Source organism: Ornithodoros turicata, chromosome 1 (genome assembly GCF_037126465.1).
Source record: "Ornithodoros turicata isolate Travis chromosome 1, ASM3712646v1, whole genome shotgun sequence".
In the NCBI taxonomy this organism is placed as follows: domain Eukaryota; kingdom Metazoa; phylum Arthropoda; class Arachnida; order Ixodida; family Argasidae; genus Ornithodoros; species Ornithodoros turicata.
In genome coordinates, this window is record NC_088201.1 from 195,227,346 (window position 1) to 195,248,640 (window position 21,295).

The 21,295-nt window shown below is 45.8% G+C and overlaps 1 long non-coding RNA gene across 1 annotated transcript in view; it reads right to left on the reverse strand.

The window, feature by feature from the left end:
- LOC135374711 (uncharacterized) overlaps positions 1 to 21,295 on the reverse strand; it is a 136,434-nt gene that overhangs the window by 29,951 nt on the left and 85,188 nt on the right. Inside the window, exons 2-3 of the long non-coding RNA XR_010417085.1 lie at positions 11,517 to 11,658; positions 11,237 to 11,427 (exon numbers count right to left, since the gene is read on the reverse strand). This is a non-coding gene — a long non-coding RNA (uncharacterized LOC135374711). The remainder of the gene's footprint in view (positions 1 to 11,236; positions 11,428 to 11,516; positions 11,659 to 21,295) is intronic.

The window sequence follows — 21,295 nt, forward strand, 5'->3', positions numbered from 1 at the left end:
CAGGTACTTATTATGTCAGCATTTAAAATGTTTGCAGAAAGACACCGTCACGTAAGTGCATCGAAGAAGCGCTTTGACGAAACCCCAGAGGATGTTATTACGAGGGATGTTCAAGTCAAACCGGGACTTTCTGTGTCCTGAGTGTACAAATGGCTCGCACTACTTCTTTTTCGTCATTTTCACACGCGACAGTCCTCCGCGTTCACCACGGGGTGGTCCAAAGTTTGTGCAAAACAGAAGAAACCTGCTGGGCAAGATGGCCAACAACGAGGTGAGCGCACACATCGAACAGCGAATTGTCATGAAGTTTCTCGTGAATGAAGGCGTAAAGTCATCTGAAATTCACAGAAGACTTCAGGCTCAGTATGGCCACGATACACTTAGCCGCAGCAAAGCGTTTCAGTGGTGCAAACTGTTAGCGCTGCGCAGGTATGAGTAGACAGAGGCCACAGCAAGAGTCGAACAAGGAACGACTTTACTCGTGAAGAGAAAAGGGAAGAAGTAAAAGAAGAACGTGTTACGCGAGACACGCTGTGTGCGCAAGATGAAAGTGAACAAACACGTGAGCATACGTCAGACGAACAGGAAAACGAAACTAGACAACACATTGTGAAAATCCCTCCCTCAATGTGTCGTCGCAAAAACCCTTGTCGATGGTATCGGAGTCTCACGTTCATGAAGACCCAGACTCTCACAATGCCGGCGTGTCTTTTTTTCCATTCAGAGCCTTGGTCATGATGTCCGCGTAATTTTCCGACGTTCTGATCTACTGGAGTTTGGAATTGGAATTGGAATTGTCCGGTCTCGATCTTCTCACGGAGAAAGAAGTGTCGCAACTTTATATGCTTGTTGCGTTCGGATACCACTTGATTATTTCCGACCGCAGTTGCACCCTGATTGTCAACGAAGAGGGTATGTGCATCACCGATGAATTCACTCGCTCCCACTTCCTTCGTAGAATGTTGCAACCACAAGACCTTTTTAGTTGCGTGGCACATTGCGATATACTCCGCTTCGACTGTTGACAGTGCGGTTGACGTCTGCTTTTTGCTACTCCAGGATACCGCTGCACCTGCTAGCGTAAAAACGTAGCCACTGAAAGAACGTCTGTCAACACAATCAGTCGCCCAGTCTGCGTCGCAGAAGGCTTGAATTTGCTTCCCAGTCTTCGAAAACGTTAACGCAACGTCTTTCGTTTGTTTGAGATAGCGTAGCATGTGCTTCAATCCGCTCCAATGCTGTTCGGTAGGCTTCACATTAAACTGACTCATATATGATGCTGCGGATGCCAAGTCTGGTCTCGTCCCTCCAGCTAAATAAAGTAGCCCTCCAATCCTTGACGGTACTGATGAGACAATGCATTCGCTGCCTCGTCGTCATCACACGCGTTCTTGTACTTCATTCCTGGATCTAGTGGTGACGAAGCTCCCCTTGCATCTTTCATGCCAAAGGTTTCCACGAGCTCCTCAGCATACTTTGTTTGGTCTAGGATCAGGCTTCCGTCTTCATTTCTTCTGATTCTCATAGATAGTATGTGGCTCGCTTCACCAAGGTCCTTTACTTCGAATGCACTTCGCAGTTTCTGCTTAAAGTCCTCAATTTTCCTTTCCGTCTTCACAAAAGTAAACGCAGGGATCTGCTTTTGACCTTGTCATGCCTTCGTTCTTTAGGAGTTCGTCCAATCTTACGTTCCACTCCCTCCCTGATTGACGGAGTCCATAAAGACTTTTCTTTAACAGGCAAACGTTGTTCTGGTCTTCTTTACACAAGATAGTGGGTTGCTCCATATATATGGTTTCCTTTAGAATTCCGTTCAGGTATGCTGCTGTAATGTCAACCTGATGTATTTTCCAATATCTCTCAATTGCAACCGCAATGAGTATCCGTATTGGCTTCATCTTTATAACGGGTGAATAAGTTTCGTTGAAATCAATTCCTTGGACTTGAGAATAGCCACAAGCGACAAGTCGTGCTTTGTACCGTTGTAGATTCCCGTTCTCGTCATATTTCTTTCGAAATATCCACTTGCATTTGACAACTCCTTGATCGCGCGGTCTTGGAACAATTTCCCAAGTACCGTTCCTCTCTAGACTTCCCAGTTCTTCATCTATGGCCTCCTGCCAATAATTGCCATCAGGCATCGACAGCGCTTCTTCCAGAGTGATAGGATAGGGGATAGCGTCGGCTTGTTTGACCGTGTAACAGTAGTTAGGCCGTGGTTTGTTAGCTAGTCGTCGAGATCGTCTTGGTAGCTGTTCTACTTCGTCCTCCACTTGACCTGCTTCATCGACGTGCTCTTCTTCTCTGTTTGCACATTGGCATGTCACTTCTTGTTGCTCGGGTTCTCGTATAGGAGTCTCCTATGGGGCCTCGTCTTCGTCGTTGACTTCAAGATTTACGACTACGATTCCGTCGTCGTTACATGACTCCGCAGCATAGGTGGGCATTTTGGTGAAACCTCACTCGCCCTCACCCTCACGGCCCTCACGGGCACATGCCCTCACTCGCCCTCACGGCCCTCAGGAGCACATGCCTTCACTCGCCCTCACCCTCACCGCCCTCACGAGCTCATGCCCTCACTCGCCCTCACCCTCACGGCTCTCACGGGCACATGCCCTCACTCGACCTCACCCCCACGGCACTCGCAAACGCAAGCCCTCACGCATGAGGGTCTTACCCTCATAAGGTCTCCCGTGAGTGCACTCATGAGGTCTGAGGGGTGCCAGGTCTGTGTGAGTCAAGTCACTGGTGAGGCCTGAGGGGTGTGAGGTCAGTATGAGTGCATTCAGAAATGAGGTCAAATGACGCATACCAGACGTGCGCAAATTATAAAGGCATTGATGACATGGTTCCAGCGACACAACTACCGGCTGTGTGCGCTTTAAAGGGATGGTGTGCACGTATGTAGCACTTTCATCTACGTCGCGCTGGGAACACAGCAAAGCGTCCTGAGCTGACTGATTACTTGGTGATATTGTTCCAGCGACCCAACTACCGACTGTGTGCACTTTAAAGGGCTGGTGTGCACGTATTTAGCAATTTCGTCTCCGTCGCGCTGGGAACACAGCAAAGCGTCCTGACTTGACTGATTACTTGGTGATATTGTTCCAGCGACCCAACTACCGGCTGTGTGCACTTTAAAGGGCTGGTGTGCACGTATTTAGAATTTCGTCTACGTCGCGCTGGGAACACAGCAAAGCGTCCTGAGCTGACTGATTACTTGGTGACGAAATTGCTAAAAACGGGCACACCAGCCCTTTAAAGTGCACACTACGTGTAGTTGGGTCGCTGGAACCATATCACCAAGTAATCAGTCAGCTCAGGACGCTTTGCTGTGTTTCCAGCGCGAAGTAGACGAAATTGCTAAAACGGGCACACCCGCCCTTTAAAGTGCACCCTGCCGGTAGATGGGTCACTGGAACCATATCACCAACTAATCCGTCAGTTCAGGACGCTTGGCTGTGTTCCCAGCGCGACGTAGACGAAATTGCTAGAAATGGGCACGCCAGCCGTTTAAAGTGCACACTGCGTGTAGTTGGGTCGCTGGAACCATATCACCAACTAATCAGTCAGCTCAGGACGCTTGGCTGTGTTCCCAGCGCGACGTAGACGAAATTGTTAAAAACGGGAACACCAGCCCTTTAAAGTGCACCCTGCCGGTAGCTGAGTCGCTGGAACCATATCATTAGTGCCTTCATAATTTGCCCACGTCTCGCAAGCGTCATTTGACCTCATTTCTGAATGCACTCATACTGACCTCATACCCCTCAGGCCTCACCAGTTACTTCACTCACACGGACCTGGCGCCCCTCAGACCTCATGAGTGCACTCACAGGAGACTTCGTGAGTGTAAGACCTCATGAGTGCACTCACAGGAGACCTCATGAGGGTAAGAACCTCATGAGTGCACTCACGAATGGCCTGGTCGCGTGCTTGCCCTCACTCACCCTCACCTCAAAGGTGTGAAGTGAGGGTGAGGGGCACTCATGAGGGCCCTCATGAGTGAGTTCGCCCAGCTATGCTCCGCAGTCACTGGCTCCGTGACTGTTTCGACAGTCTTGGGTTTGCAGGGAAATACGCCTTCGTCGAAAACAAGATCACGACTCAAGAAGAATCCATCATTCTTCATGTCCCACAGTTTGTATCCTTTCACACCTTCAGGATTACCTACAAGAGCGCATTCGACCGCTTTGGGGTCCAACTTCGTCTTTCTACGTTGTCTCCGCTGTACTGCCCAAGCTCGACATCCATAGACTCTGAGGTAGTCTACTTTTGCCTCTCGGTTGAGCCATAGTGTTTCCGGCACTTGATAGTTGACGGCTTTTGACGGACACTTGTTACGTATGTGCGCTGCTGTATCGAGCGCATCTGCCCAAAGTGTTTTAGTCAGGCCGGACTCAATCAACAGACATGTCGTCATGTCCATGAGCGTTTGGTTGTATCTCTCAGCTATAGCGTTCTCTTGCGGTGTCCCAGGCACTGTCAACTGCCGTGTTATCCCGTATTTCGTCAGGTATTGTTTGAAGTCTTCTCCAACATATTCACCACCGTTGTCGCTTCGAAGGGTCTTGATGGTAGTGCTGTGAAGATTTTCTACCATCCGTCTATACTCATCAAACTTTTCAAGGGCTTCGTTCTTCCTTTTCATGGGGAACACAACTGCGTATCTGGAGTAATCATCAATAAAAGTTACGAAATACTTCGAACCTCCTTTTGAAGTTGGTGTCACACTCCCCACGTCTAAGCGGATCAGTTCTAACGGCACTGTAGCTCTCACTGTGACGTCACTGCTCGGAAAACTACTTCTCCTGAGCTTGCCTTCCACACACGTCGAACATCTTCCTTCATCGCTCCTAAAGCTTTCTGGACAGAGCTGGTATACGGCATCCAGGTGGAGATGGCCGAGTCGACGGTGCCACAACGATGCATCTGCAGTACAACCACGTTTTGATAGCCTCGATGACGAGCACAACTCTTCTACCCTGTATACCAGCCCCCAACCTTGTTGCCGATAAGATGGTCTCACCGTTGCTCCGTCGCACTTCTGCTTTTCCATCGTGGAATGTTACTTTGAAATTAAGTTCCTCAATTTTCCCTACAGATAGGATGTTGCCGTCTAGCTCGGGTACATACAGCACGTTCTTGAGAGTTAAGAAATTCCCACCGTACTCTTCTTGGAGTTGGAATTTCACCTCGCCAAGTCCGAGGACTTTCTTTACGTCTTGATTCGCTGTGTGTACAGTAGATTCATATGGGTGGAACTCCACGAATTTCGTCCTGTTTGATGTCATATGGTCTGTAGCTCCGCTGTCCATGTACCAAACAGCATGATCCCCAGATCTTGTATCTGACACCGATAATGATGCGTGAGTCACCTTTTTCGCTTGTCGTCGTCCTGTTGATTTCTGCGGTGTGGCGTCGACATCAACCTCTTCACAGTGTTTGGCGATGTGTCCCAGTTTCCCGCAGGCGAAGCATCTCACACGTCGTATCCAACATCGTATCTTACTTTTTGAAAACTCTTCATTCCACGGCCTCTAAAGGACGGTTTCCGTTCAGGCATGTTGGACATGTTGTCGCCTACTGACTTGTTGGACATCATCTCAACTTCTCGTTTGGTGAACAAAGCTCTTGCTGTACCATCACTCTCCGTCGTCTTCCCTTCATCTGGACGTTTCTTGCGTTTTTCCTCGACTACGAGTCTTGCCTTTACTTCCTTAGTTGTGAGTGTGGCTTCGTTCTGCTCCAACTTGAGGATGAGGGCTTCGTAAGATTCCGGCAGTCTCATTAGCATAACAAGCGCAACCTCTTTATCAGTGAATCCGTATCCACCGTTAGTCAACTTGCGATGTAGGTCCATCAAGCGGCTCAGGTACTCCTTCATCGGTTCATCGTCTTTCTTCTGGAGATTCACAAAATCTCGCAGGGGTTGTAGGACGTGCAGCAATCCGTATTTCGTGTGAATTTCCCGAAGGATTTCCCACGCTTCCTTCGCGGTTGTGCAAACGCCAATGTCGTCCAGATAAATGTCCTCGACCACAAGGAACAGGAAAGTGAGGGCCTTGTTATTGCGTTTACTCTCCTCGTCTGTCATTTCTGAGCCGGAGTGTCCAGGATCCACTGCTTCCCAGCAACTCTTTTGTACGAGCGCAGCTTTCGTCCTAATGGACCACGCATGGTAGTTCTCTGAATTCAGTTTCGTAATCTTGAATTCGTCGCTGAAAGCCATGACTGCTGAATCGTCTCTGGCTTGACGGTCGCCCCGTCTCGGTATGCGTCGCTCCGAATCGCTTTGTCGTCCCAGGCACTACTTCTGTGTTCCTGGCGTCTGGCTTCGCTATCGTCGCTTCGGGCTTCGGTCGCTATCTTCACTTGCGTCCTGGACTGTCCTCTTCATTTGCGTCCTGAACTGTCGTCTTCACTTGCGTCCTGGGCCCATAACCTGTTAGCGCTGCGCATGTATGAGTAGACAGAGGCCACAGCAAGAGTCGAACAACGAACGACTTTACTCGTGAAGAGAAAAGGGAAAAAGAAAAAGAACATGTTACGCGAGACACGCAGTGTGCGCAAGATGAAAGTGAACAAACACGTGAGCATACGTCAGACGAACACGAAAACGAAACTAGACAACATATTGTGAAAATATGTCTAACACAAACGGTTCCGAGGCGGCCGTACATCAGTGCAGGACGATCCCGGCCGGGGCGGCCCAGAGCCCAGGGTCAGAGTTCCTGAGAACATCCAACGTTTCTCCACGGGTTTCTTAGGACAAGGCTGCTTTGTTCATGTTGATTTGCTGCCCAGTGGTACCACCATGAATAGTGCATATTACTACCAGGTTCTGAGGGGTTTATAAGGCGCTGAACCAAAAGGGCCTCATCACCAAAGGAGTCGTCCTCCGACAGGACAATGCACGCCCGCATTCCGCGCATATCACGACACGCACCTTACACGAACTTGGCTGGGAGTAGCTGCCACATCCCCCTTACAGTCCAGACCTCGCCCACAGCGATTTCCATCTCTTCGGGTCACTGAAGGCATTCCTTGGGGGCCGCCACTTCAGCTGCGACGACGAGGTCAAGAACGCGGTCCGATCATAGCTGCCACACGCTGGTAAAGATTAGTGCGCTGCTGCATCCAAGCCCTCGTGAAACGCTGGGACAAGTGCATTAGTGCAGCTGGAGATTATGTTGAAAAATAAAACTAATTTCTCGTCTGTAAGTTCATTTCACTTTTGCGAAAAATGAAAAGTCCCGGTTTGACTTGAGCGCCCCTTGTATTTTGACGAAGGTCCTTCTGAGGAGTATGTCATGCTCAGGTTTGATGACAATACACCAGGCTTGGGCAACAATCTCGAACAATTTCAGAACTAGTGCAAGGATCCTACGTACGGCATGTTTTAACAAAACAAATGTTGTTTCGGAACCAGTGATGACTGGAACATAGCCTGCATGTGTTAGTGAAGAACAGCGCCAGCTCACAGTGGCAGGAACGTGCAAAACAATAGGACGACGGCTTCTCTTTTCTTTATCTGTCAGTCAGTGCTCCCTGCATTCTCGTGGGACACATACTGCTTCTGTTGCACTTGTCTGTGATTTCTAGAACGCAGATTTTCATGCAAGTGTTTCTTTTCCTGGATATGGTCCTGCATCTGGGCAATGAGAAACGTATTTTGGTCTTTGTTACAGGCAGGTTACGATGATTTTATATTGCATACGCATACAGGGTGTCTCATGTAACGTGTCAATAAATTTTATTGAAAGAGAGAAATAAAAGAAGCAAAACAACGACCGGTTACTTTTCCGCTAGTTGAGTTACAAACAGGTGATACGTTTGATGTAGCACCTGATTGCAACTCAAGTAGCAGAAAAGTAGCGGTCGTTTTTCTTTTATTGCTCTCTTCAAATAAAATTTATTGACACTTTACGCGAGATACCCTCTATACTGAACACTAGTGCATATTCTGGCATATTTACAGTCGGTCACACAGGACGGCACAAGCGAGAGGTCCCAAAACGTTGGAATTTATGATAGATTTTTCATGTGAAATGCTCTTGTCCGCGTTCTGCAATGAGTATAGACCAGTGCATCATAATTATCACAAAAAGGGCGGTGCAGTTTTGACACCCAAAAATGCTAGAGAATACTCTTCAATGACTTGTTTATTTTAGCTGAGTGTGCAGGTTCTCAGTGCCCGGAGCCATTTCTATGCCTGACATAATAACTATATGCGTAATGCAGCTATTGTACTTGTTACATAGGCTTGTCTCTTAATTCCTGAGTGCCTGAGAAGCCAGGAATTGTTACTTTGTGTGTTGATATCCCTTTCAATATGCTTGAAACTTGCAGGACACGACTTCGGTAGTGTTTTCATGTGGGAGATCCTAAACAAATTGTGCATGTACTCAGAATACTTCGTATATATTTATCCACTCTTTAGTGATCTCCAATCCATTTTTTTTATTGCGTGTTAGCGCCGCGAAGCAACTGTGGCTATGAGCTGCAAGTTCCAGTAAGTGCTGCTCGCGAAAAGCAGTAGTAAATAGGTGTAACAAAGTCCGATGCACCCATTTCTTGGTACTTTCTCTTGGCCAACAATTCCAGAGTTCGCACATCATCTTCAGACAATGAACCAGAAACCACTCACCACAGTGTCACAAGTAGCACCAACTGCACTGCATTGCGGCCTAGGCGAACTGCACTTATGCAGTAATTGTGCATCACCCATATGTTCCATATGAAGTTGCCTATCTAGTCACCTAACAAGTGTCGCGTAAGCATTAACTTATATTATAATTGGTTAATATTTGGGGGTTTTACGTCGCGAGACAACTGAGATCATGAGCGACGCCACAGCGGTCGGTCTGTGGATTGCTTTTGTCCACCTGGGGGTTCCTTAACGTGCGATGAAAGCTCATCACACGGCACCCCGTATTTAACGTCCCTCGCGGAAGACAGCGTGTCTAAGCAACTTGTACCCTGCCACCAAGTTGCTGGCATCCTCGGCGGGGTTCGGCCGGGGAAAGCGAACACGCTACCGACTGAGCCACAGGGGCCGGTAGTAAGCATTAACTATAGTGGTGCATCTGCTCACTCAAAGATAGCGTAAACAGAGGGAAAACTAGCTTATGAAATCCATGGCTTTATCAATCATGATCGTGAACAGAAAACACATAAGCACAGCAACATAAAACAACATTTCATGAGAGAACTGATGTTCTGAGGCTGGAACAACATAGAAGGGACAATCACATACAAGGCCTCAAGTTGCCTAAGAAATTAACGATGAAAGATGAAAGTCACTGAAAAGGTTAGCCAGCTGTAGGACTCGAACCCACATCTTCTGGATTACCGGTCCAGGGCTCTAGGTAGAGCCCTGGCTCTAGGTAGAGCCTCACGGCTGTGAGAACAGTAGCACATCACCGTGTCCTCGCGACCTCGCTACGTGATCCTTTTCCTTTCCTACGCTAGAGTGATCCTTTTCGCAGTAGCAACGTGCGTTGCTACTGCGAAAAGTATCACTCTTTCGAGCTGGCACGGTGGAACCGGTGGGACGTCCGAGCACTACAGCCATTCATAATTACGTGAAGCCCCGAGACTAGACAGAGAAGCATACAACACATTTGCTTTAACTACAGCCATCACAGCCATCACTTCAAACGTGCTTGGCTTGGATAACATTGGCTATTTTCGGGAAATAGCCCGTTTTGGGAACAATGTACCCAGATTGCTCTTGCTTCGCGGGGCCGATTTCTTCATGCTGGCAACAGAGTTCCACAGAAGGGCAGCTCCCGACGTTTGACGCGGGGAATAGGCTGAATGCATTGGAATATGGCGACTTTGACCCATCTGCTGTTGACAGCCTGAAAATGTGCCTCCCCACAATCAGTACGTTCCTATGCCCCAACAATGTGGGCTCTTCGTAGGTCCCCTGTATGTGCCCACATTCCTGGTCTTCTGAAGAAAAACTCTGTTCCTCCCGTTGTTGCTCATCAACTTACCCTGGAACACGTCAGCTCAGCTTACTGTCAACGACTCCCTGTGTACATCGATGGATCAGTGCCTCAAGGCGGATCAACAGCAGCCTTTTATATCGCACATGAAGACCTTGAAGTGGCACAGAAACTCCCCTATGAAACAAGTCCAAGCTCTCCGCCAAACTGACCGCGTTGAACCGCATAGTGGGATCAGCGCCCACCGCGTGAAATCTGAACGGGGACAGTAAGGCAGCCCTAGAAATTCGGGCAAATTATTGTGCCTGAACAATCGGCTGCATGGACACAATTATAGTCGTCAACAACCGACTTCTATTCTAGGGTCATGACCTATGTTCCCAATGGGTACCCAGTCACACCTGCCTGCACGGATATGCTCGCATAGATGCCTTAGCACGTCGGGCACATGGGGATGTCAACTTCCGTAACTGTTCACTACCACTTTCAGCCTCTGCCTGTCGATTACAGATACGCCGAATCCGCCACAGCGGCACCCGGCAGTTTCAAGAAAACGCTGTCCGATTGAACGATCATCTCCGGTCCATCGACCCGTCGATGGGTTTCGTTGCTACATACCACTGTTCGCGTTAGCGTCAATTCTACAACGACTACGACTTCGTCTCCAGGACACCTCTGCTTTTCTATAAAACGAGTCACTCGCACAAATGCCCCACTAGCACGGTTGAGGTTGAAGCTGATATTCCATGTCCCGTCGACAATGAGAGATTCGACACCCCTCGAGTCACGCTCAGACGACGCCTACTCGAACTGCGATGCACAGACTTTGTTCTGGCCACTCTGCTCGGCCCAGTACGACACCCCACACTGCGCTCTGTGACAACAGTTTTGATGTTCCTTAGCTGCACAGGTCTCATTCTTCAGTGTCCCACCCTCACCCTCAACCCAAGAACTTCATCTTTTTTAAGTCATCTTTTCTTTAATCTATCTCACCCTTCTTTCACCGTTTGATAGTCATCTTTTTAAAGACAATCTATTTCTTTAATTTACGTCATCCTCCCTTCATTGTTTGGTAGCTGATCCTTTATTTCCTAATTCTTTTCTTTTCTTTTTCTTTTATTTATTTACTTCGGCTTAGCAAGACGACGTCGCGTTTGGCTTACGTTTCCTCCCTTTTTTTTTTCTTGTTCTAATAAATATAACCCCCTTGTATTCTATGGTATAAATACACATTTGCTCGGCATGCTTGTCGCATTACCCCAGGCTACGATAGAAAAGCTTACATGGAAGAAGAACAATTTGGGTTTCCCAAGAAGCTTCGTGCAGACTTTGCTACTGAACTGTTCGTAGATGTATTCCAGGTCAATCAGTTCGCCGCCGAAAGGGAACGTGATATCTTCCTTGCCGTGACCCAGCACAAAGCAGGCGAAGCAATCTGATGCTCACGATGAATCCTTGTCAATATCGTCTTTACCTGTTCAGAAACAAAGAAAATGAAAGTATTATTCGTGTTCCTCAAAGGGAAACGTTGGTTTGGGATGCTAGATAAAAAACATGTCTTACACGTTTTGAGCTTTTGGCGGATATCTGCTGGTGTGGGAACGCTGTAAACTTTAACGTCAAAGCCAATGACGTCACCAAATACACTTTTTATGGTCTTGACGTCTGCTTCAGCTGCCGATTCTTCTTGCGTGCCAGGAGTCTTCTGCAAATAAGCGGTAGCCTGAGATGTTGTGGACGAGTGCTGCCACAAGTGATGTACTGGGATAAGGCGAATCTGCTACGTCTCATTCTTAGAAGACCTACACGCAAATACGTTAGTTGTGACCGCCGTATTAGCAAGCTACTGACAGTATTCGCATTGCACATCTCTTACCTCAGACGCCGTCAACGTTTTATTCAAGCGGAACTCAAGTGCAAAAATATTCCCCTCGAAAGCATGAATTGCGCTTTCTTTCTCACAAAATTCACAAACGACACAAGTGATCAATCTCGTTCCTTTTCTGTTGGTGTTTCTATAATGGGGGTGACTCCATCTCAACTCAGGCAAGGTGGTCCGGACACCATCAGTGATTTTTATAGAAAATATATATGTTGTAGCTTGACTCACATTGAGAATGGAACAACAAATATTTTTTGCTCTATTTTCCAGAGTTCCCGAAAGAAAAGATCCGAAATAATATGGAAGATCCGATGCGCTTTCAGGCACAGCGATTTTGGCGTTTAATATCTTTCGAACGAACGCGTTCACGGCTTTGAATTTTTTTCCTCGCACTGTCAGCTACCTTGGCTTCCAATGCTTGGGGTGAGTTCCGGCGGGGATTTTGTTATTTTGCAGCAAAAAATACACAAAGTTGGTGGCAACGACGAAAATCGCTCATATTCTTGCGGCTATTGCCGCACTTGTGTACATGCCAGTGAAATGAAAAAGGTATTGCTGTGTAGCGTCGACTGAGCTCTATAATTCGACATCAAATTTAGGAGTCTACGCCATGTTGCTCTCACGCACGGAGGCGTCTACAACACGTGACATTTGAAAAAAAAGCGGTTTTGAGCGCTCATTTATTAAAATGAGTCATAATTAGCAGCATAATTAGCAGCACATAATTAGCAGCACCTGCTTCTCACACAAGTATAGCGTAAAGTTATCATCCGGTTTCCTGTCACCGCTGTGTTTGCGTAGCGCTCGTGAAAGCTTAATTTTGAACTACCTGTATAGAGAAATGCAGATTGAGTGTATGTGTCACTGTTTGCGCGGTACGTCCATGAAAATTCGATGGTTTACATACATCTCTCTATACCATGCCAGTAAAGATGAGTCACTATTTATTTACATTTGATTGGGGGGCTTACACTAGCAGTTGTGGCAAAGATAATCCGACTCGCGTACGTTACAATACTGATCAGGCGTCAGAACGTTTCTCAACGCATCGTCCAGCGAAGATACACGTGCGAAGTTCCTTTGAAAATGTATCTTTTATCCGTGCCTGTTCATATAGTTCGTGCAGAAGACAACGGTCTTTACTTACTTGATATTCATAGCGAAGAGACAAACGGCAAAGCAACGGCGAGTCCAAGCAGTGTCAAAACACAGAAAATCACTACTGCAACAGGTAGAGGTACCACTCACTCTCGCAATGACTCCAAACTAACTTGGGTTTTGTAACTGAACCCGGATACGGCTCCAGTGCGGATGGCGCTAATCTTGTTGCTCTCCTCGCTGTTCATTAGCAGCGGCGGCGGCTCATCACATGGCAAAGTACTCGCCGACGAACACAGAAACCGTTGTCGATGCTTCCATGCGAACTGAGGGACGTCTCGTTGGGTAGACAACAAGTACCACGGTCCGCTGTGTCACGAAAAACGCGAATATCGACCAGTGAACTTCTCGCAACGCTTGCATAGTCATTACAAGCACTACAGTCGGACGTTGAAACTTTGGCACGTCTAACTTTTATTGTGCAAGGAAAAAATCTTCGATTTTCTCTGCACTCAAATAACATATACGGAAGCATGTGCCTACGAAGTTTGAAGAATTTTTGAGGTGGGGTTTTTTAGATAAGGAGAGCTCAAAAACAGCATTTTTTCAAATGTCACGTGTTGTAGACGCCTCCATGCGTGAGAGAAACCTGGCCTAGACTCCTAAATTTGATACCAAATTATAGAGCTGAGTCTCCGCTACACGGCGATACCTTTCTCGTTTGACTGGCATGTACAGAAGTGCCGCACTATCCGCAATAATATGAGCGCTTTTCGTCATCGCCACCAACTTTGCGTATTTTTAGCTGCAAAATAACAAAATCCCCGCCGGAACTAAACCCAAGCGTTTGAAGCCAACAAAGCTGACAGTGCGAGGAAAAAAAATTCAAAGCCGGGAACGAGTTTGTTGCAAAAATGTTGAACGCCAAAATTGCTATGCCTAAAAGCGCGTCGGATCTGCCATATTTTTTAGAATTTTTTTTATTATTATTTATATATTTTTTTATTATATATATATATTATTATTATTATTATTTATTATTATTTTATTTTATTTTTTAGAGAAAAAATACTGGCTGTTCCATTCTCAATGTGAGTCAGGCTACAATATATATTTTTTCAGTAAAATTCACTGATGGTGTCCGGACCACCTTGCCTGAGTTGAGATGGAATCACCCAATGGCATCTTTCATGCAGCGAAGAGAAATTTTTGCACCTGAGTGTCCCGTTAATGCGATATATATATATATATATATATATATATATATATATTTATATATATATATATATATTTTTTTTTTATGAACATGGTCTGACCCTGGTACTTCGTAGGGACTGGTAGTGACCACCTGACTGGACCTGACTGGTAGTCGTTACATGCTACTGCTAGGTAGGTACCGCATGTATTCATCTAAACAAACTGGCGATCCTCGTTTATTCAGCTAACAGCTGTATTCATACACACAATAAAAGCTGCGTAAGCAGAGGGCGAATATGGTGCCCCTTTTAATATGTTCACTATGATGCTGCTGAAGTCAAGAAGGGATCACGCCACACTAGTAAAAATTCCATGAACAAAGCTTTGAAACACAAGTTCAAATTATCGGTGGCGTACAGTGCAAGGTGCATTACTGTACTTCTTTTTCTGACATGTCACAGATCAGAGGAATTCATGCGCGTGCGGATCCATTCGTGATGTGAGAAACAAAGAACAAAGGAGTGCTTGACGGAAAACAACAGGTGCTCAAAGAAAATACATTGATAGTTTCGAAAAATTGTATATGTTAGACATCACTGCACAAATACGGTGAGTAGCACGAATAATATCACTATGGCGGCAGTGTTACATGTACTGCTGAGCATGCAGTTCGATAGATTTATGTGAACATGGCCGGTGCCTTCGTTCGAGAGCAAAAAATGATGAAGAAATACGCCATTTCTGCCTTTATTCCAAGAGGAAGTAACAGCCATTACGCAATTCCGCGGCGCTACCAGACTACTGCTATACTGAAACACAGGTCATGACACTCATCCAATCCCAAGTTCTAATAAGAGTCTGAAGTTCAAGCTATGGAAAAACTCTGCATGAGCCTGATCGTCCTTTTGCTTCTTCGTAAGCAAGTCGTGTTGTCTTCAGCCGTCGCCCCATGCTCAGGTTTATTTACTATCGAGTTAATAAATGTGGTACTGCTTGCAATTCTGCTTGTGTCCCCAGTGCCGTCAATTTCATTAGAGTCACCCTGAGCAGTCACTTAAGGCAATCCAACAAGCGAAACGCTGTCATCATTGGGGTTACTGGGAGGCTATATGGTGCCCAGTGATTGCGATTCTTGTAACTATGTAGTTCCAGACGTTTGGAGCTGCTCTGTTGCTACAGTTTTTGTTGCAGCAGCATTTGTCTCTCTAGGCCAAGGATCTTACACAAAAGGCAAGTCGTCCGCATGTGCCCTCATTCATTTATGCTGTGACCCGATGGCCCACGACGACCAGAAGAAAGCTGCCCGCTAAAAAAAAAATTAATGAACAGTTTCGAATAAAACCAGATCTCCAGACATTTGTTAAAGGCACTATGAATTGATATTTTTCTCGTTTTCATCAGAAAGAAAAACATTTTCTGAGTCTAGAACCAAATTTTACAATCGTCATGGGAGGAATTTTCTCGGGAGAGAATTTAGACCGAGTGAGTAAGGGAGACACAGCGAGCAACTTGACGGAAACACGGCCGGGTCCGAAACACGTCATAATGACGTGTCGTGCCCCCGCCAGGACCATGCGCCGTAGGATCCCGCATATACTTTCATCAGGGGGATCAGGAGTTGAAATCTCCATGACACCTGCTACCGCGCGTTGGTCGCAGTCTATCGCAGTCGGATACTGTGGTTTTCGCCGACATGCGGAGACGATATTGGATGGTTGGTTGCCCTTATTCACATCAATATTCGCCGGGCATGCAATGTCATATGCTTCCCAGTGACGAGACGGACATCTTTTGATGGCACGAAGCAATCGGAACTCTGGAATTGAAAGACGGTGCGGCGCCATCTATGATTGATGCATTGATGTTACTTATGCATTGATCTTACTTACCACCTATGCAGGTGAATTTCTATGATTGCGATTATGAAGGGGACGCAGAATCTTTTGAACGTACTGGATACCGAGCTCAGTGTGTTCAACAAAACACAGTTATCATAAATAAATATGATCTTCAGAATACTTCTACAGAATACACTGCAGTTTAGTTTCCGTAGGCATGGTTTCTGTTAATGCTGACTGTTCACATTTATGACGTGCTCACACTGAATACCTCATAGAACACAAATTCTCGCGTGAAACATATTCCTAGGCAAACAATAAGTTCTTTTTGACAGAAGGAAATACGGCCAGCCCGTCAAGTCTGTAAACCATGAAATGCAGAGTAAATCAGAATCACTTCAAAGCGCGAAGCTGCTTTGAAGTGATCACGAGTTGAAACAAGGTAAAACAGAACATTACATCATCCAATCTTTTACATTGATAATTCGTGCAAACAAATCGATCAATGAAAGCGAACAGCTCACAGTCACACTTCACAACGCACTTTGCTTTGTTGTCACATGCCAACAAGTTAATATAATTGCAACGCCTGGCAAACAGTTTCCATCTGGACGACGATCCAACCAATACACGCGCGGTGAATTGCTAGAGGCCCACGTAACTCGTCAGCAAAAACCTCATAGGGGAGGAGGCGGTCCTTGCGTCCCTTGTTGTGAACGGCCGTCGAGCAGAAGACGATCACGTTCAACGAAAAAAGTACAAAGTACACCTCATATGTCATACCCGCCAGCGCAAGTGTATCAAACGATTTACACACACACACACACACGCACAAAACAAAAAGACAAGACAAGACAGACAGACAGACAGACAGACAAAAAGCTGTTCATTATATGGCGTTATCCCAACGCCCGCAACGAGGAGAAACGTAATGCTTCAGCCCTCAGACGCGACAAGAGACCTTGCAAGTGAGACTGGCAGGCGCAGCACCAGCTATGGTTCTGAATCCCGTGCCCTTTTTACAATCCCTGGATTTCGGGATGTTGATATGTGGATCCCGGGATGGGATCGGGATTTTTACGCAACTATACCCAGAATGTCGTATAGGACTGTATTCACTTGCACATCCACGCTATCACAAATTGCGCTATTGTTCGCGTTTTCTGTCATCCCACCGAACATTCGAGTGGCGAAAAAGCGAAAAAAAAAAATGCTCACGGCGCAAAACCTGCGTATTATGTTGAGCATTTGCACCGATACGGAATGTCGACTTTGCAATGAAGTGCGTCTCTTCTTGTCGTCTGCTACGGAATAACTTCGGGATCACTCTGGTTTACACTTCGCAAAATAAACTTCGAGTATAAACTCCTCGAAATAAATCACGAAAAAATCCACGGTGTAAAGATGAAGCCGTAAAAATCAACTTTTGCGATACAAACGCTTCAGATTCAAACTTTCAAAATAAATCGTCTCTGATTGGTCGACAGGCACGGCAGCCTCAGAGCAGCGAAGGCTTTTGGCTCCCGCGTCTCAAAATAGTTCCCCGCAGGGTGAGGCTTTTTGCGGTGGGCTGGGAACGAGAGTACCGAGTCTGGACGAATCGTTTACTGTATTCTCCGCCGGCTATCAGTATTCTGTTGACACTGCAGTTAATGATTTGCTCTGCTGCTCCCCTGTCAAATTTGAGTATGTCGAACTCTGAATTCGTGTGGTGTCACCGAATGAGTTCCCGATGTTGGTCCCAGCCGTCCCAGCTATGGTGGACACCTGCTATATTATGAACATTGTCGCGAACATCGCCATTCTCCTGCAGCTGCCTTGGTTGTGAAGTCGTAGAGTTGAAAAGTGACGATCGACGAAAAAGCCTGATTCCGATACCGTGTGAATGTGTTGTGTTTATCCGTCTGTATGTGTTTGTGTGTGTTCCAGCCTCAGAACCGTAGAATCGTGAAATCGTAACCTGCCTGTGGTTTTCCTTGTGAGCCTACGTTCTGATTAACGCACGAAACAGGTACTGGACAGACTCTGGAAATGCATGGCTGCAAATAAGCTGCATATGAATGTGAAGAAATTGTGTGTTTGTTTGCAAGAAAAAAACTATTTTCTCTCGAATGAATAACTTGAGTCAGCAGAGGTCCTAATTTTTTTGTAACCAGCATACGGTAATCTCAAAGTGTAACGAAATAAGATTCTAATTTCAGGAACATCCACATTGATTCGCGCACCTTCCTAGACAACGATTTGCCATGCAAAAGCTGCAAAAGATGTATCTAGACATAATACTTCAAGCACTTTGTTTTCACTGGTCTTTGAATACACTGGAACCGAAGAATGCCATTTTCAAGGTCTTAAAAACCATGAAATTTTCTCACAGGAATTTTTGCATCTTTTTTATTCGCGTGGACATACAGTGTAAATTCTGGTTATCAGATGTCGGAACTGAAGAAAACTAAGAGCAATGAAGTAACTGAAATCAGAAGTGTGAGAAATGAATGACACCTTCTGTTGTATTTGTTTGCTTTCCTTTCTCTCCTATGATCTTCGCATTCAGAAATCCCCAAGTACGTTTATTAGCAGTCACTCTTTATGCCAAGCACCCACGCCAAGAAGAGGTCTAAAAATTACGGTACCAGCTACTTCACTGTATGGTACCCTTGCACCCATTTTTACAGCTTATAAATATTGTGCTGAAATATGAAATCGCTGTAAAACTTGCATCCTGTACGACATTACATTAAATGTGCTGCTTGCAGTTCTGCAGCGTTGTTTCTTCCTCACGTTCAAGTGAAAAGGCAAAAAGAACGCTCCGGGACTTACTCTCACACAGCCATTATTTCGGGGCCATGTCCTCGCACTAAATGGTCATGAGCATACTTTGGAAAACTATAGCGGCACATAGGGAAACCGACACTGCATTTGCACCTACCTTCTATTTCTAATAATTAAAGGAGACCTAATTAGTACATTCGCTTCGGATGTAGAACATGTTGTAACTGCAAAAATATTATTTCTCTAAGAATAAAAAATCAGTCCATGGACATGCTATATGCACCGCACCTACTAGAAATTAACGAGTGCTTGCTGAAAATATACTGGTATTTGTGTTTTATGTGATGTATGGCCCACATTTTCTTTTTGACCAGCTATGCCAGTGTGAGAGCTCCTACGCCAGATTAGCTAATTCCTCCTCTTTGTCCTCTATGTGGTCACATATATGTTATGCTACAAGGAAGCTACCTGATACCACAGTACCAAAGAGGTGAATTTACATGAAGACAATCACATAGCAGAGTGAATAACAACCACCATTATTGGCTTAGTTTGCTTGGTCGATGACAACTGAAGGTGGCATATTTCTTTCCTCAGATTTTTTTTATTGGTTTGTTCCAGCTAAAAACAGAAGCCATACACTGAGCAGCAGGGCATAATAAAACCCTCCATAAGCATCACTTTGCCTCTTTGGCTTTGGCAAGCGCTTGGCTTTGGCTTGGCTGGGCTTGGCTGGCCTTGGCTTTGACATAATTGCTTTGTGCCGTGATATAGGGTACTATGACTGTGTTCGCAGTACCATTTAAAACGTTGGCACCTATAGGGCTAGATTGTAGCCCCCTATAGTGTGCAGATATTCTGATGCCTGCAGAGCTGTAAGCTGTTCTTCCGGGTGAAAGAAAGCTTGAAGACTGCATACGTTGTGGCTCACTGCCAAAGAGATGCGGTTGGAGAAGAAATTACTGGACATAAAGCACAGTGAGGCATGCTCCACCCAGGCCACAAGGAGGCACACAATTAATTTGAGCCACCTTCTGTTAATGCAGCAAAAATGCCTATTTCCACTGAAAGAAATACTTTTTTTTTCTGTTGTGGTTGAAGTGCTAACTGTGTGTCCGTCGTCCTCGTGTTTTAGCGCTTTTATTCTGCCGTGGTTGAAGGGCACACGAGATCATAATAAATTGTTTCCAAAAGCTGTTACGTCGCATTCTGACATGATCTGAGCCAATATGGTCAGCTGATGCTATAAGACCTACAGAAAACACATGCCAGCAGATTCTGAACATGCTATAGGAGAGGGTATGCCCTTGAAATGATGAGATTTGTTCACTTTCCAGATGACTTCAGGTATGTGAAAACAATCATAAATGTTGACAAAGCTGTTATGAAGCAGCGACTGCAATTAATCTGTAGAACTGGGCAGAACGGTTGAATGCAGAATTTGTTCAAAGTGTGCTATAGCGTCATACAGATGGGATATGAATGAGATGACGAAACATTTTTCTTGTGTAAGAGCAAATACACCTGTAGGTTCTCAAAATATTTTTTTTTTGCTTCCTAGATGGCCTCAACTGACGAACAAGCTGCAGCACATTATGGTGACAATTTTTTAAAATTTTTCTTAAAGAAAAATAAACCTCTAGATTTTCAATATGTTGCAGGAGAGGACTAGTTATACAAATAAGGGAATATTTCTTTTAGACGACCTATATGCAGACATGTACAAGATACTCAAAAATATATTTAAGATAAGATAATAAATACTAACGTTAGAATGTAATTAAGATAGAGCATAAATACATGAAAATTAAAGTAATTAAGATAGAGTACAAAATACTTCAACAAGTATTTGAAATACAATTAAGATACTATATTTATCCTTGAACGCAAAAAGTCACCGGTCAATGCGTCAATCGCCGCTATGTCACATGAATCGCCTAAACCTACGGTTGCCACCAGGCCGGTATTATACCGGCACGGCCGGTTATTTGCGTGCTCTGCCGGTTGCCGGTAGGAAGGTGATACCGGCAGCCTTTTGCCGGTATTTGTGGCTCAAGGCCTTTCATAAGGGCTTTTACAGGGTATCCCTTCAACGTTTGACTACAGCTTGAATAAATCTGGAGCACAGACCCAACTACGCAACCACCAGTCGTTTTCTTAGTTATTCATCGTTATTATTATTGAAGCAGCTGTGATGGCTTACGGTCACCAAGGTCTTCTTCAGAAAGTAGCTGCTGAAACCGGGCACGTTCGGAAATTTCCAGGCGATCCAAAATGGCGCTCTTAAGAACGTCGTAGGCCTCAGTAAGCGAGACTGTGGCGAGGACATCATCCAGCTCGGCCGCAATTTCCGGAGGAAGGCCTGCAAGGACGTGGAAGTACTTCGACTGTTGGCTCTGTATGTGCCGAAGCGCAAATTGTGCCTCCACTTGCCGGAACCACGACCGAGGGTTCAGTCGCCAAAAAGGGGGAAGTCGCAGCTGTGGCGGGGCGGCGGCCGAAATGGCCGGGTCCGCTGTCGAAGTTGCGGGCAGCGGTGTGCCAGCAACGGGGACAGT